Here is a 10,252-nt window from a genome sequence, read left to right as displayed (position 1 = left end):
CCCGAGGTCCTCGTTCACCTTATAGAAGCCCCGTCCCAGCCTTTTCTCCAGGGGTCCTGGATCCTTCCCAGAGGGACTTCCGTGGGTGTTCAGGGCTCCCCCTTCCGGTCCCGGGGTGCTCGCTGCTGCCACTGTGGTCATCGTTCCGAGGCCTGTTCAGTGGACAGAATTAGGACAGTTGTACCTTTACAGTTATTTTTACTGTAGTAGAATACATACAAAATTCACCATCTTGGGACTTCCCTGGTGGTTCAGTGGTTAGGAATCCACCTTCCGAAGCAGGGGACACGGGTTCGCCCCGAGTCTGCTCACAGGTGGAGACGGCACGGCTGTCCGCAGGCCCTTCCCAGCAAAGGCAGAGCGCAGGGTGGGCTCTGGGCCTCCCAGGCTCAGCCAGGCCAGCCGTGTGCCCCTCCGCCCAGCCCAGCCACTGGGCCGCCACGCTCAGGCCTCGGAGCCTCCCGGCCCCACGGCCCTCGGAAAACTCCAGCCTGATCCTCGCAGGACCTGGGCCCAGGGTGAGGCTCTCCAGTAACAGGTAACAAGCGGCCCGGCCACCCGGAGCCCCAGAAAAGGAGAGGAGCGTCTGGGGAGCAGGAGGGGCAGCGGGCAGGACCCAAGAAGGAGCGGAAGGACGACGTGAGAGGGTGACCCAGACTCCTGGCCAGGGGACCAGGGGACACTCCCTCCAGCCGTCCTGCTGTTCTCCAGGACGGGCTCGGCAGGCCCCCTGAGACGGCCCACGGAGGAGTCGGCTTGTGTCTGCAGGGAAGGGAGGTCTCCATCCCAGGAGCTGGGGCGGGGGGCGTGGGCAGGTGCTCTGGGAGCCGACCCGCACCCAGAGGCTCCCCCGGCCCCTGGCAGGGTTGCCCCGGGGGCCACTTTCCACGCCTCCCTGGTCCACTCAGCAGCGACGCCTGGGACGTCCCTCGTGGCCCAGTGGCTGAGACTCCTCGCTCCCAATGCAGGGGCCCACGTTCGGTCCCTGGTCAGGGAACTAGATCCCACGTGCAGCAGCTAAGACCCAGCCCAGCCAAACAATGAGGAAGTGGAAGGCCATATGTAATTTATAAAACAAAAAAACACCAGCTTCTTTGCACTCTGCAGTCTCCTCTTCCTGAGGCTCGGCCAGTACTGAGGGGTGGGCAAAGGTCGGGGGCTGCCCCAGAGGCTGAGCTCCGGACCTCTTCCTGCCCTCTTCCAGAGGTCTGCAGCCTTCTAGGAGGCCGGCCTGGGTGAGCTCCCCCAGCGCGTCCTTGTGTGCGTGTCGGGGTCCCCTCACCTCTGCAGCCCCAGGTGTGCATGCGTGCACAAGCGCTGAGCAGCCATTGATGGTTTGAATGCTGCCCCCCAGGTTCACGTGGTGAAGTCTTGACCCCCAGTGCCGCAGACTATGTGACTATTTGGAGCTGGGCCTTTAAAGAGGGGATTAAGTTAAAATGAAGTCACTAGGGTGGGTCCTAACCCAGTGTGACCAGAGTCCTTGTAAGAAGAGGAAGCTTTGCCCCAGGCCTGGGTGACAGTGAGTGTGCTTAAAGCTCCAGGCATTTCGGCCACCCAAGCCCACTGATGCAGGTGTGGAAGTGTTTGTGCAAGACACGGGCTCCCCCGGCTTGCGCTGCTGGGCCTTTGGTGGGCTCTGGCACTGGCCTCGGTCCAGGGCACAAGCGTCAGGGCAGGCGCGAGTGGCAACTGTAACACGTTGGCGGCTTAAGAGTTTCTCTTGAAGACGGGGCAGCACCCGCCCTCCTCACCACTCCATCGTCCCCAGGCCAAGGGCGCCAGATCATGGGCAAGTGTGGCCGTCGTCCTGCTCTGAGCGTGAGGCAAAGGCAGTGGTGAAGAAGAGGGCAAAGGCCAAACCGTCTATCTCTTGGGGAAGGTTCCAGAAGCTGCTGGACGCAGGCTTGCCACCAGCAGCCAGAATTGAGTCATCTTAGCTTGCCTGCTGCAGGGGGTGGGAGGCGGGGCTGGGCGTGGCAGGCCTCCTGAGAGGTTGAATGCCAGGGTCACGTGGTGTGCCCACAAAAGCAAGCACCCCCTTTGGGGACCAGCACCCCCACCTGTGCAGAGCCCAGGGTGGTGGGCCCAGGAAGCACACAGGCCCCGGGGGTCCTGGGGGATGCGGCCAGCAGCAGCCCCCACTCTGTGACAGTCAGCTTCACGTGTCAACTCGACTGGCCGAGGGAGGCCAGAGAGCTGGGAACACGTGGTCCAGGAGGGGTTGGCCTCTGACCAGGCGGACTCGGGAGACAGATGCCTTTCCCGGCACAGCGGGCGTCATCCAGCCCATGAGCGCCCGAGGGGGACAGAGGGAACATGCTCCCTGCTTGAGCGGGGGCGCCCGTCTTCTCCCGCCCTCAGGCGCCACCCTCCACCTTCTGGGGCACTCAGACGTGGCCCCAGTGACCCCACACTCCCCGCTTCCCAGTGTCCAGTGGGGCTTCTCCGCCTCCCTGACACTAAGAGTCAAGGCCTGTAGTCGATCACTCCACAGACCTCCCTGGTAGTCCAGTGGTTAGGACTCCAAGCGTCCACTGCAGGCAGCCCAGGTTCAATCCCCAGTCAGGGAACTAAGCCTGCAAGCTTCGTGGTGTGATGTGAAAGTTACGTTAGTCGCTCAGTCACGTCCAGGACTCTGGGCAGCCCCATGGGCTGTAGCCCTCCAGGCTCCGCTGTCCATGGGATTCTCCAGGCAAGAATACTGGAGTGGGTTGTCATTTCCTCCTCCAGGGGATCTTCCCGACCCAGGGATCGAACCCGGGTCTCCCACGCGGTAGGCAGATTCTTTACCGTCTGAGCCGCCAGGGAAGCCCCACCAGCCTTGTAGAGCAGCCGGAAGACAAGAACACTCCTGTGTCTCTCTAGCCTATTGCTTCTGTTTCTCCAGAGACCCTGACCAGCCCCACGCTTTCTCCCGAACTCACAAGCCCTCCACTGGGGACACGGCGGGGTGTCAGACTGAGTGCACACCATTAATCCCTAAGGACGTCACGCCTCTCCTCCTCCATGTTTTCCCCAAGCAGGGCCTCCAGGGTGCCTTGAGGGGACCCCCTGGGCGCTCCACCCTGGGAGTGCCTGACTTCCAGCGGACCCCGCGCTCGGGCCCCTCCCCGTGTCTTCCCCAGGGGGTCGCGTCTCCCACCTCCAGGGCTCTTCCCTCCGGAGCGCCAGTCCATGCCCAGGAATCTGCATTTTCTCAGCTTGGGCCTCTCCCCCCCACACAGATGGGCAGGCGCATGCGTGGCTCTCAGCCTCCCCACGCGGGTTAGTTCCTCAGTGTCTTCAGGGGCGCCTGTGACTGGGGGCCACGCTGCAGCCGGCCCACTGGGAAGTGGAGTGCAGGCTTCTTCCTTCCGCTTACCTGGCCCCCGGGGACCCTCCTGTGGGCCCGGCCGGGGCTGGGGGCGCCGAGCAGCCAGGACACCCTGGGCTCTGGCCTAGCTGGCCGTGCAGCAAACGTGTGCATCCTGGTCCTGCTTGGGCTTGGCCTCAGGTACCACTGCCACAAGACCGCGCAGAACTGAGCGCCCCGCGGCAGGAGTGATGGGCAGAGCCCAGGGAAGCGCGGGCGCTGTTGCTGCAAAGGCCCGTGCCTCGGGCGCAGGCTGCCCGGCCTCGCCCCGGCCTCCGGGACTTGCCCTGTGAGCCCCACGGCAGCCCCGTCCAGCCGTGGCCATTGCTGGCGCTCGGCGGAGGCTCAAGCACCAGGGTCCGCGGGACAGTGTGCCCAGCCGTCAGGACTCCCCGCTCCTCGACTGGAGCCCCCCGCCCCTCCAGCTCCCCTCAGCACTGGGAGCCTTGCGTTCCCTGGCCTCCGGGTTGGAGAGGAATCCCCAGGTGGGGGCACCTGTGGCCCAGTGGAGGGCAGGCTGTGTCCAGACTCAGGTCAAAGTGAAAAGAGAAAAGTTTGCTTTCAGGGGCTCCAGGGGCACCTGGCCCATGTGCTGACCTGTCACGGAGACTGACCCCCCGAGACAGCATGTCTCCATGATTGCACTTCTCCCAAAGGGATCCACCACTGTGTAAACATCTTTTCTGCCTTCTTCCGGGAAGCAATTAAGAAAGAGACAGAGATCCAATTTACAGGGACCTGGAGAATAGAAAGCTTCACTATCTCCCCCATAAAAACAGTCAGACATGCCCAACAATGAGCTTGTAAAACAGTACTCTGAGCTTTCCAAAAAATAATAATAGTTTTCAGATAATAAAAAAGGGAGGAGGATTCCGGCTTCTGGGAGTGACGGGCTAAACTGTCTGATCTCTCCTGATGAGAACGACTGGAGAAAACATCAAAAAATCAAAAAAGAGTTTTGAAGACAATGGGGGCTTAGCAGGACCGGAGCATTTCTTTGTCTAAGATTCAGAGAGGATATGAGCGCAGTGGGGGCAGATGTTTGTCCCTTCCGGTCGAGATCAGATGTTTCTAAAGACATTGTAACAGCTGAGAGTTGGAGGAATTGAGGGATGTTTTGTATTCCCACCGCTGGAAGGACAGTGGGTACCCAGGAGACCCGGGTGGGAGGCCGGAGTCCCACGCTCAAGTGGGGAAGGGGAGCTGAAAGCCACCTGCCTCGTAAAGACTGAAACCCACTTCATTCTCAAGTGAATTATAACCACCCTGTCAGCCCAGTCACCTGCCAGGTGCAGGAGGAAATGCTCTCTGGAGAGGGATAACGTCGTCCAGAGCTCTGACCATCCCCTGGGATGTTTGCGTAACAAGTCTGGTCCTAAATCAGAAACAAGCAAGCCCAGAAAAACAGGAGAACCAGAGCAGAGGGGAAAAGAACCAAGAGGAATAGAAACCAAAGGCTCAGGTGCCAGCACCTATCAGGCGTCTCTTTAATAAAAAGTTGATTATGATGTTTAAGAAATTTAACAACCAGATGGAGGAACTTGGCAGGAACATTACAAAAAATGCATCGGAAGAAAATTCTAGAATTAGAAATACAAAGACCTCAGCGGTAGTTAGATGGATGCGGTCTACCTTAGGCGCAGCTTAAAAGAGAATTAGTCAAGTGGAAGATAAAATATTTAAAAGAAAGGAACATAAGAGCTCTATGGGAATGTAAATTGATGCAGCCGCTAGGAAAAGCAGTACGGATGTTCCTCCGAAAATTAAAACTAGAGCTGCCATATGACCCAGCAGGTCCACTTCTGAATATATATCCAAAGGAAATGAAAATGGGACATGGGAGAGGGCTGCAGCCCATGTTGCCAGCAGCGTCAAGGACAATAGTCAGGAGGTAGAAGCAACCACGGTGGTGAGTGGATAGAGAATTTTACAGAGAAAAGGGGCTGTTTTATGTCCTAATGCAGAATTCAGTGAGTGTATACATTTCTAAAATTAGCTGAACTGTTGTGTTCATTTTAATTCTATCCTGATAAAGTTGATACAATAACTTCTCATAAACACTGAAAAGAGACGATGGCACTGGAGAAGATACTACTCCACACATGTATACTGAAAAGTTCTGTTGAAAATCAGCGTGGGAGTGGCAGATAATTCTCCTGGATATTGGTCAAATAGCACATCCACATTCCCAATAACAGGCTGCCCTGATGGCTTAGGGGTAAAGAATCCACCTGCCAATGCAGGAGTCACAGGTTCGATCCCTGCATCAGAAAGATCCCCTGGAAGAGGAAATGGCAACCCACTCCAGTATTCTTGGCTGGAAAATCCCATGGACAGAGAAGCCTGGCAGGCTGCAGTCCACAGGGTTGCAAAGAGCCAGACACAATTTCACAACTAAACAACACCATTCCCAGTAAACACATGGAAAGGTGCTGATCGGCAGTAGGGAAAAAGCGATATCAACTACAACAATAAATTATTACACACTCATCAGATTGGAATGATTTAAGTCTGAAAACGCCAGGTGCTGGGAAGGGTGTGGGATCTCAGACAGGCTCACGTGTGGCTGGGAGTGTGTTAATTTGTGCATCCACTTGGGAAAGCCGGTGGCCTTGTTAAAATACCATCTCTGTACATCCAGTTCTGTTAAGTGTTGCTCATTTCATATATATGTGCATTTATGTGTGTATGCATACATATGTGCTACACATGCATACAGTACATATATAATATGCATGCATAGACATACATAAAGTGCACACGTGTATAGGTGAATGTACATTCACACAAACATGGATGCCCTTTGGTAGACATACATGCCCACTGGTAGACATGCATACATAATGCAATGCATACACACGTCTATCCATACATGTACACATGTGCACACACATGTGCATGTATACACACATTAGTACATGCATATGCATTCAGACACACAAGAGACATATACATGTGTGAGCGCACATATGCACATGTGTGTGTACACATGCACACATGTACACGCACACATGTGTGTACAAAATATATAAATGCCTACACATGCATCTGGATATGCATGTGTAGTGAGTAGATAACCATATGTAAGCACATGCACACTCATATGTGTAATGTCCATATGTGTATACGCACCGTCTACACAACTCACACATCCTACACCCACGGATGCCTGTTTGAGACTCCTCAATGCTGTCTGCATCCGTAATCCGTTTCATTGCTGTGGAGTGCTCACTGTACGCATATCCACGTTTATTTATCTGTTGTACCATCGGTGGGTTTGATCCCTGACCGGGGAAGACCCCACATGCTGCAGAGCAACTAAACTTGTGTGCCCCAACGACTAAGCCTGTGCTCCGCTAGTGAAGCCAGAGCATGAGAAGCTTGTGCCCTGCAACCCGGGAAGGGCACAGGCAGCAACAGAGACCCAATACAGCCAAAAATAAGCAAGTGAATAAGACTATTTAAAAAAAAAAAAAGATCCCATATGCTACAACTAAGAGCTGCTACAGCCAAATAAATAAGCAAAAAATAGCAAACAAAAAACAAAAATAAAAAAGAAGAAGAAATGATGAGTTAATTAACTGGTAAACATTGAGGTAAAACTAAGCATATCTTAAAATAATAAATAGCTTACCTGTAGGGATTTTCAAAAAGTGGAAATAGGATATTTGCTGATAACACATCAGGAAGGAGAGAGATTGAGGCTCAAGGCCGCTAGGAGGCTGATTAACAGGAAACACTGTGAAGAACGTATATCGTATTTTATGCCTTTTACATTTTACAACAGCCAATTGCACTTTTTTGAGTACAGTTCTGCGAGTTTGGCCAAGAGTTGTATAACCACTACCAAAATCCAGAGATAGGACCATTCTGTCCCCAACATCCTGTGTGCTGTCCATCCTTCACTCTTCAGCCCCTAGCACCCACTGATCTGGCCTCAGGCTCCAGGTTGGTCACTTCCAGAATTTTCCATAGAGCGGCCTACAGCACATGTAGCCTTTTGCATCTGGCTTTTCTCACTGATGCATCTGAGGTTCATCCTCAGATGATTAAGTGTTTCTTATATAGTGGGGTGGTCCCCTTGTGTGTGTATCTCAGTATACTGATTGCTTCCCACCTTGAAGGGTGTCTGGGTGGTTTACAGTATCTCATGACGAAGATGATGCTGCTGTAAACGTTCCCACCCAGGTTGTGTGAGCCTGACCCTCATCTCATCCCGGAGCCTCAGAGTGTCCAGGCCCCTAGGCAGTGTGTGAGAGCTCGCGTAATTGGTATTGCGCTTCTTCCAACTGCTTTATTTCAGTTGCTCTCACAGGCGTGCAGGGGTGGGGACTCACCAAGTTTTAACCTGGATCTTCAGGACACCCTGAAGCATCCTGAGCATCCTTTGGTATCTTTGTTTTTTTTTTTTTTTAAGCCAAGAGAGCTTTCTGGGACCCTGGATATGAATCCATTGTCGGAGACGCAATCTGCCACAGTTTCTCCAAGTCCACAACAGTTACTTAATTTACAGATTACACTTTGACTCTCAGATCCGCCTCACTCAAGTTCATGAGGTTTCCCTCCTGTGCTGTCTTTGGAAAGCCTTACACTTCAAAAAGTGTAAAAATTGTGCCATGTTCTACATGTCGGTCCGCGATCACTTTGACTTAATTTTTGCGTGAGTTGAGGTCAGTTGTTGATTTGCTTTGGTTGAAGGTGGTGCCTGGTGTTTCCAGCACCACTGGTTGAAAAGACAGTCCTTTCTCCACTGACTTCCTCTGTGTCTTTGTCAAAACTCAGTCGACTGTCCCCGTGTGGGTCTGCTCTGGACGTGTCCTCCAGCCCACTGCCCTCGGGGCAGTGCGTCCACTGACAGACCCATGTGGCCTCAGTCCCAGGAGCCCTGGAGCGAGTCTGGGCGCCCCTGGTGAGATTCCTCTAACTTTGATCTTTTCACAATTTATTTTGGCTTTTCTAGCTCCTTTTTCTCTCCATGTGTTTTAGAATCCTGCTGATATTTTTATTGGAATTGTCTTAAATCTATAGATGCATTTGAAGAGAACTGACACCTGAACAACTTCCAATTACTGAATATGATGGTTTATCTCTCCACTTAGGTTTCTCATTTCCTTCTGCAGATTTTATCTTCCTTCCTGCCACCGTTTCATAAATGAAATAGGTTCACATCCCTGCTGAGACCTCTAAGTTTAGGGAACCCCAATATTTTATATGGAGCTGCTAGAAAACCCTATAGCTAGACAGTATCTCTGTTACTCTGACAATCTGCCTTCTGCCCCACAGGGAGGCACTATCTTCAAGGCTGTTTGTTCTACAAAGGATCTTAGAAGAATAGTCTAGGACACCCTTATGGCAGAAAGCAAAGAGGAACTAAAGAGCCTCTTGATGAGAGTGAAAGGGGAGAGTGGAAAAGCTGGCTTAAAATGCAACATTCAAAAAAATTAAGATCATGGTATCCTGTCCCATCACTTCATGGCAAATAGAACGGGAAAAGTTGGCAGCAGTGACAGACTGTATTTTTGGGGGCTCCAAAATCACTGTGGATGGTGACTGCAGCCGTGAAATCAAAAAACGCTTGTTCCTTGGAAGAAAAGCTATGACCAACTTAGACAGCATATTAAAAAGCAGAGACATTACTTTGCCAACAAAGGTCCGTCTGGTCAAAGCTATGGATTTTCCAATAGTAACGTTTGGATGTGAGAGGTGGACTGCATGCAAGCATGCTCAGTTGCTTCTGCTGCTACTGCTGCTAAGTTGCTTCAGTCGTGTCCGACTCTGTGCTACCCCACAGACTGTAGCCCACCAGGCTCTTCTGTCCATGGAATTCTCCAGGCAAGAATACTGGAGTGGGTTGCTATTTCCTTCTCCAGAGGATCTTCCCAATCCAGGGGTCTCCTGCATTGCAGGCAGATTCTTTACCACCAAGTCACCTGAGAAGCCCTTAAAAGAAGCCTTCAAAGAAGGCTTAAAGAAGCTCCCAAAGAAGGCTGAATGCCAAAGAATTGATGCTTTCGAGTTGTGGTGCTAGAGAAGACTCTTGAGAGGCCCTTGGACTGCAAGATCAAACCAGTCAAACCTAAAGGAAATCAACCCTGAATACTCGAAGAGCCAACTCATTGGAAAAGACTCTGATTCTGGGAAAGATTGTGGGCAAGAGGAGAAGGGGATGACAGCATGACATTGTTATTCGGCATCACTGATTCAATGGACATGAATTTGAGCAAACTCCAGGAGACAGTGGAAGATAGAGGAGCCTGGCATGCTGCAGTCCCTGGGGTCAAAAAGAGTCGGACACGACCTAGTGACTGAACAAACAAAAAGTGTGCAGAGACCAGGGGGCGGACATGGGAATCCCCTGGTGGTCCAGGGGTTAGGACTCTGTGCTCTCACTGCAGGGGGCCCAGGTTTGATCCCTGGTTGGGGAACTAAGATCCCACAAGCTGCTTGATGAAGCCAAAAAAAGAGAAGAAAAAAAAAGGGAGGGGGAGAACCCATGTAGGGTGTTCTCCCATCACCCTTCTCTCAGAGTCCAGCTCATGGTGATGTGTATTCTCTCTCCCTTGTTTCCCTTGATTAATTAACTAGAAATTTTATACACTTCTTAATTATTCTCTCATTTTTCTGCCTTTTGTCAACTTCTGCTCCTAGTTTTAGCTCTTCTACTAAAGTTAGCTTTAGTGGTTCTTCTTTTTTTCAGCTTTTTTAGGTGGGAATTCACATTCCTAATTTTAAACCTTTTTTCTAGGGCTTCTCTGGTGGCTCAGTGGTAAAGACTCTGCCTGTCAATGCAGGAGGCACGGGTTCAATCCCTGATCCAGGAAGATCCCGCCTGTTGTGGAGCAACTAAGCCCATGAGCCCCAGCTACCGAGCCTGTGGTCTGGAGCCTGGAGCCCCAG

The 10,252-nt window shown here is 52.3% G+C and overlaps 1 non-coding gene across 1 annotated transcript; it reads left to right on the top strand.

Moving 5' to 3' along the window:
- The first annotated feature begins 9,706 nt into the window (after positions 1–9,706).
- TRNAE-CUC lies at positions 9,707–9,780 on the top strand. The gene has a single exon. It is a non-coding gene; the product is annotated as a tRNA-Glu (tRNA).
- The last annotated feature ends 472 nt before the right edge of the window (positions 9,781–10,252 follow it).

Source organism: Cervus canadensis, chromosome 29 (genome assembly GCF_019320065.1).
Source record: "Cervus canadensis isolate Bull #8, Minnesota chromosome 29, ASM1932006v1, whole genome shotgun sequence".
NCBI lineage: Eukaryota > Metazoa > Chordata > Mammalia > Artiodactyla > Cervidae > Cervus > Cervus canadensis.
The sequence above is the reverse complement of the archived record's forward strand: the minus strand, read 5'-3'. Positions and strand labels throughout refer to the sequence as shown.